Source organism: Panthera uncia, assembly GCF_023721935.1.
Source record: "Panthera uncia isolate 11264 chromosome B2 unlocalized genomic scaffold, Puncia_PCG_1.0 HiC_scaffold_25, whole genome shotgun sequence".
Classification (NCBI taxonomy): domain Eukaryota; kingdom Metazoa; phylum Chordata; class Mammalia; order Carnivora; family Felidae; genus Panthera; species Panthera uncia.
The window spans coordinates 10266223-10278458 of record NW_026057581.1 but is presented as its reverse complement, the minus strand read 5'-3'; the positions used below and the strand labels follow the sequence as shown (position 1 = coordinate 10278458).

At 45.7% G+C, this 12236-nt stretch overlaps 1 protein-coding gene across 2 annotated transcripts in view; it reads left to right on the top strand.

Annotated features, from left to right (window-relative positions):
* Nucleotides 1-3612: 3612 nt before the first annotated feature.
* Nucleotides 3613-12236, top strand: part of RNF144B (ring finger protein 144B) — a 90693-nt gene continuing 82069 nt past the window's right edge. Inside the window, exon 1 of one of the 2 annotated variants that reach the window (XM_049654980.1) lies at nucleotides 3613-3908. The gene's annotated coding sequence lies outside the window, so the exon portion shown is untranslated. The remainder of the gene's footprint in view (nucleotides 3909-12236) is intronic. The other variant, XM_049654979.1, reaches the window with a different exon arrangement.

The following is a 12236-nucleotide window of genomic DNA, read 5'->3' as shown; positions in this document are numbered from 1 at the left end:
AAATCCTGGTGTTCCTTTGGGTTCTCTTCTGATCCCTTTCTTTTTGCTTCCCATTTTCCTTCCTTAGATGAATAACATTGACCGAGCTCTTATGATGTATCAGGACAGGGCCATGCTGTACAGCTGAACAGGTTGTGTACCGCACAATTCCAGGAAGTGACATTCACTGCCCCCAAGACCTGGGTGGTGTCAGCAGGCATTGTGCTCGCTACTTTACAAACCCCTTGTTTACCCTCATAACAACCTAGGAGATGAATATCATCATTCCTCCTTTATAGATGAGAGAGAAAACTGAGTTTGGGGTATGTTAAAACTTGTTTAAGGTTACACAGTAATGAGTGGGCAATGGAGTTTGGATGGGTCCAAAGCCTTTGCTTCCCCACAGCATGCTACCTTTTGTGGGTGATCCCAGCTCTTGGTGAGCTCATCCATACCACCACCTAAATGATGATAATTCCAGATCTCTCTGTTGATGGCCTATGAGACAAATCTTCCAGCATGTACCAGAGGCCCCTCAGATTCTGAGTGATTCAAAGTGCATCATCATTTTCCACATAACTGCTTCTCCTCCATTCCTACTCTCAGTTGGTGGCACTTGTAACCTGGGCTCCTCTCGCCCCCTCACCCCCACATCCAATCAGGCCCCATCACTTCTCTTTCCCAAATCTCTCTCTGTTCGTCCCCTTCCTTTCTGTGCCAGTTGTTACTATGTGGGTTCAGGCCATCGTTCTTCCATTCTGACTGCATCTGCTCTGACTTATGACAAGCACCACCTAGCTCCTTGCCCTGTCTGTTGCATCTGGCTCATTCTTCTCTCTCCACCTTCCCCACTCGGCTGCTTGAAGACACAGCTTTGAGTCCCTTTCTCAGGGAAGCCTTTCTTGATTGTTTTCACCAACCCTTTCCTTTAGCTGAATTGCCCTTCTCTGTGCTCCCATAGAGCATCATTTTATCATTTCACTCATCATGGTACTCTGATCATTGCTTTTCTTGTCTGACTCCTCCCCTGGACTAAGAGCTCTTTGAGGACAGGAACCGATTTGCCTTTGTCTTTCTAGCATCTAGCAGCTTGTCTGGGAGGAGATCAAGAAATGCTCGAGAGAATCAATGAATGCACACTATAGATGCATTAGGCAGATCTGAAAGAGTTTTGATTAGTAGAGCTTTGTAATATTGCTTGAAATCAGGAACCGTGATGCCTCCAGCTTTGTTCTTTTTTTTTTTTTTTTTCAAATTTGCTCAACTGATTTAAAAAAAAAAATTAATGTTTACTCATTTCTGAGAAAGAGAGTGAGAGCACAAGCAGGGAAGGAACAGAGACAGAGAGACGGACACGTAGAATCCCAAGCAGGCCCAACGCGGGGCTCAAACTCACAAACCATGAGATCGTGACCTGAGCTGAAGTCAGAAGCTTTAACTGACTGACCCACCTGGGGCGCCCCCCAGCTTTGTTCTGTCTTAAGACTGCTTTGGGGGTCTTTTGTGGTTCCACCCAAATTTAAGGATTGTAGGTTCTGTTTCTATGAAAATTGCCGTCAGAATTTTGATAGGATTGCACTGAATCTGTAGATTGCTTTGGATAGGATGCACATTCTAACAATATTTATTCTTCCAGTCCGTGAGCACAGAACATCTTTCCATTCTTTGTGCCTTTAGTTTCTTTCATCCATCTCTTACAGTTTCAGCGTACGGGGCTTTCGCCTCCTTGCTTACGTTTATTCCTAGGTATGTTATTCCAGATCTGAAAAAGTTGTTCACATAATACTGTAGTGTTCTACATGTTTACTTGGATTAAAATTTTCGCGTGATTTTTATAAACCTGCATGGTGAAAATAATCGATGCAGATGTTATTTAACTACGTTTTTTCCCCTTTCTTCTTGCCATTTGGCACAACAGGCAGCATGATTATCGCTTAATGTATGTTTTCATGACAGCAGTCTCTTGCCTTATCCAGTTGACAAAAGATTCTAACTTAACTGCATGATAATTTAAAAAGTGGATTCTGTGTTGAACTTTGGTTTAAGGCGTCAAAGTTTTGTATGGACACCAGTGAATAAACTAACCTCTCAGAAGGAGCTTTGTTTCTCTTCCCCGACTCCAGTCCATCGGCAGTGGTCACTCCTCTAAGGAAACGGCCGGAGGTTGGTTATCTTAGAACCTGAGCTACTCTGCTAAATCTGAGGTTAGACCACATGGGGATGGTTATTCACAGGCACCTTTTTCACCTAACAGGGATTCAGGTCTCATTCCAGCTCTGCCCGTATCCGGTTCTAGCCAACCACTTAAATCTCCCTGGACATCGGGTTCCTTGCCTTGAAAATTAGGCATTTGGATGAAAGTAGCCAGAACAACTTTTCAATCTCAAACGTTCCCTGATTCTATTACTCTGGGTCCCTCCTCACTTTGTGTTCTCTTACTGTCTTATTTCCCTTGCCTGCCTTCCCTTCTTCCCCTACTGAGGGACTGGTCCAGGCCTGTCCTGCCATCACACACCTAGATAGCTGTGTTCTTCAACACTTGGATTCCACCTGGAGGTTTTCTTGAACACAGAGGGCTGAGAAGCAGTGTACTTGTGTTGGCTGGCACGGAGCTCACTGCCACTACTTTATTGGCACGCTCAGATCCCTTCCACAAAGGGCGTGTGGGTCCCTTCCTTTTAGGAAGCACATTCCTGACTGCCTTTGTAAAAGCACAGTGAGGTTGAGTCTCGAGTACAAAAAGATTCCTGAATCAGAGCAGCGACATTTCTAAATTGCAGCCGTTAGACAGATTTGGGACTATGATTGTGACCTGGGCTGGGGGTGGGAGTGGGGGCGGCCTGGTTGGCAGGGACCGAACAAATAGATCATCATGTTTTCCACATCCCACACAGTAAGTGTCCAAGGTTTTGCAGTGAGGAAGGCACACCATAGCATACCCTACGGTTTCTGGATATTTGTGTCACCTTTTCTTTAACGTCATACAACCTGTTAGGTTACAATGGGCTCCCACATAATTTTACGGTAAAGCACTTCAAGCAAAATTATAGTCATCAAGGCGTGCCTCTAATTTTAGGAGGTAAACGAAGCCTGTGCTGATTCGATTTGCCTGCGTTCTGACTTCCTCACCAGACCCCAAAGGCCAGAATCAGGTACAAGGTGTCTTTTGAGAAGACGCGCGCGGGGAAGCGTGTCTATACAAAACCGTTTTCTGGGAAGGCAGGTCGGGGGTTCCCGGCAGCAGCAGAAGGCGAGTTAAAGAGCCGGGATCGGGAGGGAGGGCGAAGGTGTCCCGGCAGGACAGGCGCAGAGAAGCAACAAGCTTGGGAGGCCGAGAGGGGAAATGCCCCGGTCCGGGCAGGATGAAGGACGCGGAGGGCTGCAGCCACACTCCCTGCCCCGGATTTCGGCGGCAGCCGCCCCAGAAGGGCGAGCGGCAGAGGTCCCGGGGCGGCGGAGCGGGCGCAGGAGGGGCCGGCGGTGGGGGGCGGGGGGCGGCGCGCTGGGGGCCGGGCCCGCACGGGGTTAAAAGAGCATCACCTGCAGCTCCAGGGCGACCCAGATGGGAAGTAGGAAGTGCCGCGCTTGAGCTTCCTGTATAAATACACGCGCGGCTCCCGGCGCCGCCGCTGGTGAGCTGCGCTCCACGCTCCGCGGGGCCCGGGGCGTCGCGGCCGCTCGCCGGGGGGTGGGGGGGGCAGCGGGCGCCTGTCGGACCGCCTCCCCGCCTCCCCCCTCCCGCCCGCGGCTGCACCCCCCTCCCCCCCCTCCGGCCGCGGTCCCGCTGCCGTCCCGCGAGGGTGCAGAGCTGGGGCCGCGGAGCCCGGAGGACCGCGGAGGGAATGAGCCGGCTCCGCCTCCCCGGGGCGCGCGGGCCAGGCTGCTGAGAAGCCCCGGCGGCGCCCGGAGGAACCGAGCCCTCCCGCCAGGTAGGTGTCGCCGAGCGCTTGAGCCGCCGCGGGCGGGCGAGGACGGAGAGACCCGGACTCCATGGTCTGTAGCTTTCTTTTCTGCCTCCTCTGCTTAACAGCGCGCAGAGTGGGATTCATGCCGAACGCCCGAGACACCTGTTAACTTTGAAAAATAGACGTAAAGGTAGAAGAGAAACCGGTGTCGTTTCCAGTAAAACGGCCTCTGCGAAATGTACCGATTGGCAAACGCAAGATTAGGTCAGACCTCCCCGGTGTCTTTCTTAAGGGGAGACCAGAAGTTGGCATCATCTCAGATGTCGACCTTCCGTTGTTTGGAAACGCACACAGCACGGTGTTGACACGCATAGATGGGAATGAGATGGGATCTTGGCCATGCGTTATGGTGATTATTTTGTCAGGCAGTTGCTGATAAGACAGAGTGAAACTCGGATCCTGTATTGCCGTTCCCAAGTTTTAGGTTAAAATGAAAGGGATTCCTGTTTCAGCGGAGCAAAGGGATCTTGAGCTTTCTCCTCTCGGGGCACCTTTTGCTTTCCTTATGACTTTGGGGGATCCTGCTGTGAGTCTCCTCCTGATGCATGCACGTCTTACATTCAGATTTCTCAGAAATGCATTTCCCTGTCTGGGAAAATGTCCTCTGTCTTCATGCTTTCACTACCGTGGGTCACTTTCTTATTTCTTTCTGCTGCAGGTATCTGATTAGACGTTAGCTGGGAGTCCCCATAGGACTATCAGTGTTCTAAGGTGGCATTTCTGGATGTTTGTTTGAAGTCTGCAAGGTCTGAATTAAAGAACAATGTATCTCACATTTATGAAACAGCAGATGGGGCGGGAGGGGGGGGTGTCTAGGCCCAGAAGCAAAATAAATGAACTTTGAGATGACTCAGTTTTTAGGGTGTGGGTAAGAGGAAAAAGGAACCCAGCCAGCCTTCACAGAGTTGCTGGCTAATTAAAGTATCTGGCTGCTGCAGTGTGCACTGAGATGAGCCTCCTGGTCCCTTTCAGATCTCACTGCTCTGTTGGTCCCTCCATCTGCTGACCCTGCCCCCTCTTCCCAACCCTAGTCCTTTTCCTAAGTAGCAGCCCCGTAACTATTTCTGAAATGATCTTGAGGAGGGGGAGGGGGCAAGAAAGATAGATGTAGCAGAACCATGGGCCCCATTGGGATAATTGTATTAAATCCAAGGCCACGTTTTCACAGCCCTCCTGTTTTACCCTTGCACACCTGTGACTGCTCTTTTTTTCCCTTGTGGTGGGCACACACTTGGAGAAATAGGAAAGAGAAAAACCCTTCCGTTTCTAAAATAGCCTCTGATGAATTGAAACTGTCGTGATGAGTAAACAAATACAAGGTACACATGTATATAGAGAATGTAAGTGTAAAACAGATGTCAAGTCGCGGAATCGGGCTGCTTGAACTTTTTATTTAAAACAAACAGGAGAAAACATAACCCCCCAAGTCCCCAAACCAATCACCCTAGATAACTTGCTCCTACACTACTGTGCTGGAAGCGAGGTGTGAGTGTGGTCAAGCGCTGTCCATTTACCCAGAGTTTTACAAATATTTATAGTCGTCTGTGCCAAATATCTTTGCACTGAGCCCCACAGAACATTCTCAGCATTCAAAAGCTCCATTCTCATGAATGGCTTTAGTTCATTGGCAATTTAAAGGCATCCAGGCTTTCAAAGTAGGTCAGTTTAAGACACGTCTTTTTTTTTTTTTTTTTAATTAGTTTTTGGGTCTCCCAGATTGTGAACCAGGTTTTCTGAGCCAAACTTGACAGCAGAGAGAAAAATTATCCTTTATCTAGAAAGAAAGAGGAAAAAAGCTTGTTTTATCTATATAATAAGACCACTTAGCTTCCTGAAAACTACCTTTCTCTTCAAGAAGATGAGTACTTTTAATCTGAGAAGGTAAATTTAAATTTTCGATTTTGAGAAGCAGGTTTAATGTGTTAAGTATTTAGGAGCATTTATAAGGAACTCAGAATCATTGCTCCGTGGTGTTTCTGCTAATTCTGGCTTCTGTGTTTCCCGTGGCCTTGACTTATGACATTACTTTCTTGTTCAGTGAGGTTCTTCGTGTTTGAAATCACCAGTTTGAGGTAGAGGTCAGGAATCATGCTGAACCCAGATGTTGGTGAAGGAACAAAGTCCAGACAGTTTTGGGACTAAACCTACTTTGTGCAACTGATTATTTTGGATATGGGAAAGGAGCCAAAATGCCACACAAATCCTCCTTTCCACTTTGAGCTTTGGGGAGTAGGCATCTGCAGTCATTAGTCCTGAGTGCTGGGACTGTTTTCCAGGGATGCCTGCTTTAATTTCTGGAAGCTTCTATTAAGTCATGTTGTTTTCCCGAGTATGTTAGATGTTTGTCATCTTGACTTTTTTGTTTTTTTGTTTTTTTTTTTTTTTTTTGGTAATGTTTCCCATATGTCATCTGAGTGTTAAGGAACCTGAAGAGGCATAACCTCACCAAAGTTAATTTAATTATTTAATTTTTAATTTGCTTTTTCACCTTTAGGTACAGGCAGGAGGTCTGTACTAATGTTCTATTTTTATTAACTCTGGCATTTGCTTTTGCTGGGTCGATGCATATTTCTAAACCCAGCACATCGCATTTCAATGGTTATTAAGACACGGGAGGCTATACATTAAAGAAAGTAAAAGCGGCCAACGTTTTTGCAACACGGAATGAGAAACGTCTCGTTTACGAGGAGACCTCTTTCCTTGAACTGAAAACACAACAACCTAAGTGCAAAATACTTCTCTTGTTCACAGCTGGGGATACTGCTGATCACATGGCTTTTGTAGCATCTGTTCAAGAACGTACTCTAAAAGCCGTGTCTCCTTGGTTCCCATCTCCTCTGCAGTCATGAGTTTGAGGGCCAGACTTTTATTCAACTGGTTCTTTGTCTTTGGGGGAAGAAAGAACACATCATCTCTCATTTGTCTCTTTGCTGGACTTGTGGTCAAAGCTTCATAGAAACCCACAAATTGTCCTCTGTTATCATTATAGAACATTATCTGTTGACAACCTCCTCAACGAGTTTACTCCTTGTAAGTGGAGACTGGTTCGGTCACCTTTACATCACTAGCACCTAATGTGTGGAATTCAGAATTCAGTTCTTTGTGGGGTTGACTTTGTTTCCTACATTACTGGGTTTTTGAGAAAAGGATTTGGCAAAGGCGAATGAAAACATACCTGCTGCACCTTGCTTAGTGTGGGATTTCGGAAGGGAGTCCTCTCCCAAGCTGCTTTTAAATTTGTTTCTAATTAAAGTTTCTATAGGAAACTTCTGACATTCAGAAGAGAGGGTAATACAGATACATGTTTGTATCCATTTGGAGCAAACATTTTGATTTAGCTATGTGTGCCTTAGCAACTGTAGTTTCCTGGTAATGTCACGACCCAAGAAGTCAGCCCATCTCTTTCTTTCTGTATGGGGCTTTCTGAAATAACACGTCTCCTTGATCTGTTCATTACATCATTGTCTGACCTGCCTTTAAGTGGCGTTCTTCCTGCTTCTGAGCTTTGTTGTTATGCCAGGCAGAGGGAAGACGAATTATTCAGCAGGGCTGCATGAATAATTGTGGGAGGCAGGGAAGCACTGATTAAAAAAACGGGGTGGGCAGGGCACTCTGGCGGTGTTGAGTGGGGAGCTCCCACGAAGAGTGTAAAATTACAGTGCTGAAAATATCATGAAGCTGTTATTCTCCTATTCACGCCTGCCTTCTCTGATAAGTTTTCATTGTTAGAAAAGCCAGGGACGGATTTTCTCCTCTTGGGCCTTTCCCTGTAGCGGTAATGAGAATGTGGAAACAGGGCAAGAAAAAAAGGAATGTACTTTTTAGAAAAAGGATCAGCATTGTGCAGATGTTAGAATTTGCCGTCCCAGATGCCTGTGCCCTGAAGGATTTAGAGTTAGTCATCTGCTTTGTTAGCCGTTGTCCCCATAAATCTTTCCGTGTATTTCTCCTGAATATTTTGTAGGAAAAAACATAAAAATCAGATATTGTTCTCACCATAAAAAATTGCAAGTGTGTGAGGTGATGGGTGTGTTAACTAACCTTACTATGGTAATCATTTCGAAACTTGTGTAGACATATATGTGTATATACACACATCTGTGTCTCATCATTACACTGTATACCTTAAACTTATACAATGTTACATATCGATTATATCTCAACATAGCTGGAAGAAAATTAGATCTTAGTAATAGCTGTAACAGACTTTATACATAACAATTTCAAATAGCAAAGAGACTGTTTAGAAAACAATGCTAATAATTAATAATATTTGCTGATTTCGGCTCAGGTTATGGTCTCACTGTTCATGAGTTCGAGCCCTTTGTTAGGCTCTGTACTGACAGCACGGAGCCTGCTTGGGATTCTGTCTGTCTGGCTCGCTCGCTCGCTCGCTGTCCCTCCCCCCTACCCAAAATAAATAAACATTAAAAAAAAAAAAAGATATTCCTCCTAATGGAGTGTCTGTCCTTTTCACCTGCATACGAGTTAATAGGGGTATATTTGCACATTAGTTCCATTTTTAGAAGATTACAGTCTCCGGGTTACACATTTATAATCTTGTTGACATCTTGGTAACTGTTGGGATGAATATGTTAAAGCTAAGGAATTACAGACTGAAGTACTTTTTCATTTCCTGGGGGAAGAAGACGTAGTCCGCTTTCCTATTGCACGAGGCACGATGGTAAACAGTCTTTTACAGCAATGCTGCTACCTCACAAAGCCCGAGTAGGTGAATATTTGCTTCCATCACACCTAAGAACTAAGAATGGCTTGGATTTGTTTATACTCGAGAATAGTGTCTAATCTGTCTTGTTTTTTGCATATAATGATCAAGTGTCCCATATGTGATGCCAGGTATCTGTTGTTGGCCTTGGGTGTTACTCTTTCAGAAAATAATTAAGTAGGGGTGCCTGGGGGACTCAATCAGTTAAGCGTCCGACTTCAGCTCAGGTCACAATTCTGTGGTTCGTGGGTCTGAGCCCCACGTTGGGCTCTGTGCTGACAGCTCAGAGCCTGGAGCCTGCTTCGGATTCTGTGTCTCTTTTTCTGCCTCTCCCCTGCTTGTACTCTGTCTCTCAAAAACAAATAAACATTAAAAAATAAGTAGATAGAAGATATTTGTTTCTCTGATATCACTGGGTTTGTACTGGTCCATCTAGTCCCCGAATGGCCAGAGAGCGGGTCAGGGATGCAAACAGGAGAACCACAGCCCTGGCCACTAAGGAGGTCTGCCCTAAGTCCTTACCCCACTAAGCACTAATACCCATTGCCCTTGCTACTCTACCAGCCAGCTGGTCTACCTTCCATTCCAGACTATGCTTAGGGTAGAACTTCAGCAAATGGCTAGTGACTGATGATGGTCAGCACTTCACTAGACTCAGTCTGTGCCATTTGAGTCGTTAATAGCTTCTGTTAAGAACATGAACTAGGGCTACATAGTTGCATTGGGCAGAAGTGCCAGGGTCAACACAGTACTAATTTTTCAGATTATGTTGAGTGGAATCTGGTTGCCTGACATGTCATTCTTGGTTGGTGTTGGGAGAGCTTCCTAACAAGGCAGAGATGGGATCTTTGGATTGCTGTTTCATTCTACTCGATTAGAATATTGGCTTCCTGAGAAAATCTCTCCATTATGAAGGCAACACTTCAGACGTACCTTCCCCACCACCTACCCTTCTTGAAAACCTTTCCCTTTGTAAGCTTTCTCTGAGTCATGCTTTTATATCTTTTATTCCAGCTACCTCACAGGAATGACTCAGTGCCTTACATGGGCATGGAAACATTTTGAGAGTATTCCTGTGTCTCCTCTTCTGTTTTGTCCCTTGTTCTTGAGTAGATCTTAGACTTCCGTAGCACGGTTTGGAATTAAGACCTCAGCACAGATCAGCTGGCTTCTTACACGCATTCATATTCTCTTCTGTCAGTGATATCCAGGTGATTCATTCTGTTTATTTTCTATCTCTCTGGGTCTCTTTAATTCTGCTTCATCCATTTATCTGAATTTTAAAGTTTTTGCTGAATGGTGCAAAAATTCCTAAATAACTAGGTAAGTATCCCGGTGAAACATTGTCCCTTCCGACTACATTATCCTTTTGTGCTGTGGAACGATCACCGAGACTCTGGGTAGTGAGGCAGGCGTAGACGACATTAGTTAAAAATACTTTGAATGTTGGCTCTTCCAGCCTCTGCATTTTTGGAGCAGATTGCTTTTCCAGGCCGCCAGCAGAATACGAAAAGTCCTTCTACATCCTGTGCTTCTAGCATGCGCCCCGTTGTGTGGTTAGTTATATTTAAGCAAGTGGTACTTGTAGAATCTGGGTGAAGTCCGCCCTCGCCGCCCCACCCCCACCCATGCCATTAACTTTAGCGAGTTTAAACCTAAAAGCAGCTGTCCAGTTTCTTTTTTCTTCCCCAACATGCCCCTTGTCCTCTCTGCCAAAATTCGTTCCTCATTGGGTTCGGCTGGGTCACATCTGCAATAATGGTAAAAGCTGGGATCCTCGTTACCGTTTTAAAACAAGCAGGAGGGTGGACCATTCAGGTCACTTTCTTCTTTCAGGTGAAACGTGAGGTATGAGGCAGAACCAGTTGAGCAAGGCAGTGAGATGAATTACCGGCTCTCTGGGTGGATAGCTTTCCCCAAAACCTGGAAGGGAGCGGGTGTGAACCGTCAGTGCACCTGCGGAGACATGGTGCGGTGAAAGGGTCGGGAGCTGTCAGCATGTGTGTGCGTGTGTGTGCGTGCGTGTGTGTGGGGGGGTCAGCTTCCTCTGGACACCCCTTCTGAACTTCATGCTGTTTGCTTATGGTCTGGGTGGGCGGCTGAATTTCTTCTCTTGGTGGTTCCATGCTGCGGAGACCGGGGGATCCGAATAAGATGTAAGTGAAGGGACACTAGGACACCTGGGAGCCATTCCCGACATCTCAAAGGAGAGAGAACTTCAGGACTGTCCTGATTGTTCCTTGAAGAGCTCTGTATGTAATGAATCAAGGGTGAAAGGATTTTCTGGATTCATATTCTTTTTATGAAGCGCTCAGCATGTGTCATTCATTTTAAAAAAATTTTTAATGTTTATTTATTTTTGAGAGCGAGAGTACAAGTGGGAGAGGACAGAGAAGGAGACACAGAATCCAAAGCAGGCTCCAGGTTCTGAGCTGTCCGCACAGAGCCCGACACAGGCCTTGAACTCACAAACCAGGAGATGGTGACCTGAGCCAAAGTCTGGATGCTTAACTGACTGAGCCACCCAGGTGCCCTGAGTCATTCATTTTTAAAACCTTTATTAACTGATTTTGCCCAGAGTGAAAACTCGAAGAGCAGGTTTTCAGACTGTGCCTGGTGAAGCCTTGAGCATCTGTGATGGTGCCTGGCAGGTGCCCAGGGACAGGTCCAGGGGACCTGGCCTGGCTCTCCCCGTCCTCTTCCACCAGCACTGGCCCACCTTAGCTCCTTTACACGGTGGCAGTTTACTCCAGATTTTGTTTTTGTAAAATTCCATCGCCTTAAACATGTTTGAATGCCATCACTTCAGGGAGTCGGTGTTATTGCCCACAGAAAAATAAATCACTTCTTTTTGAAGAATCATTTTGAATTGTGCACATCTCAGAGATGAAATATGTGACCTCCTTCCTCTTTCTCAGTCACAAGTACGGCCTCGTTTGGAATGCTTGGAATTTTTGTTGTTGTTGCTTTAACAGAACAGGTCTCTGCTTTGGAAAAGGCTTTTATCAAAATATTTTTACAGATAAAATATACTTTAAAAAGTTGTGTACATGTATATATAGTAAACCGCTTAATTGAGGTATGATTGATGGCCAAAAGCTGTATATATTTAATGTATACAACTTGATGAATTAGGAGATAAATATGTACCTCAGGAACAGCATAATGCCTGTACTTAACAATGCTACATTGTATGCTTAAAATTTTGCTAAGCAGGTAGACCTTTTTTTTTTTTAAGTTTATTTATTTATTTTGAGAGAGACAGAGACAGTGCAGCAGGGGAGGGGTAGAGAGAGGGAGAGAGAAAGAGGGTCCCAAGCAGGCTCTGTGCTGTCAGCACTGAGTCTGATGCAGGGCTTGAACTCACAATCTGCAAGGTGAAGACCTGAGCCAAAACCAAGAGTCGGGCGCTTAAGCGACTGAGCCACCCAGGCGCCCCACTAAGAGGGGAGATCTTCTGTTAAGTGCTCTTACCACACATACACACACACATACACACACACACATACACACACACATACACACACACATACACACACACACACACACACACATACACACACACA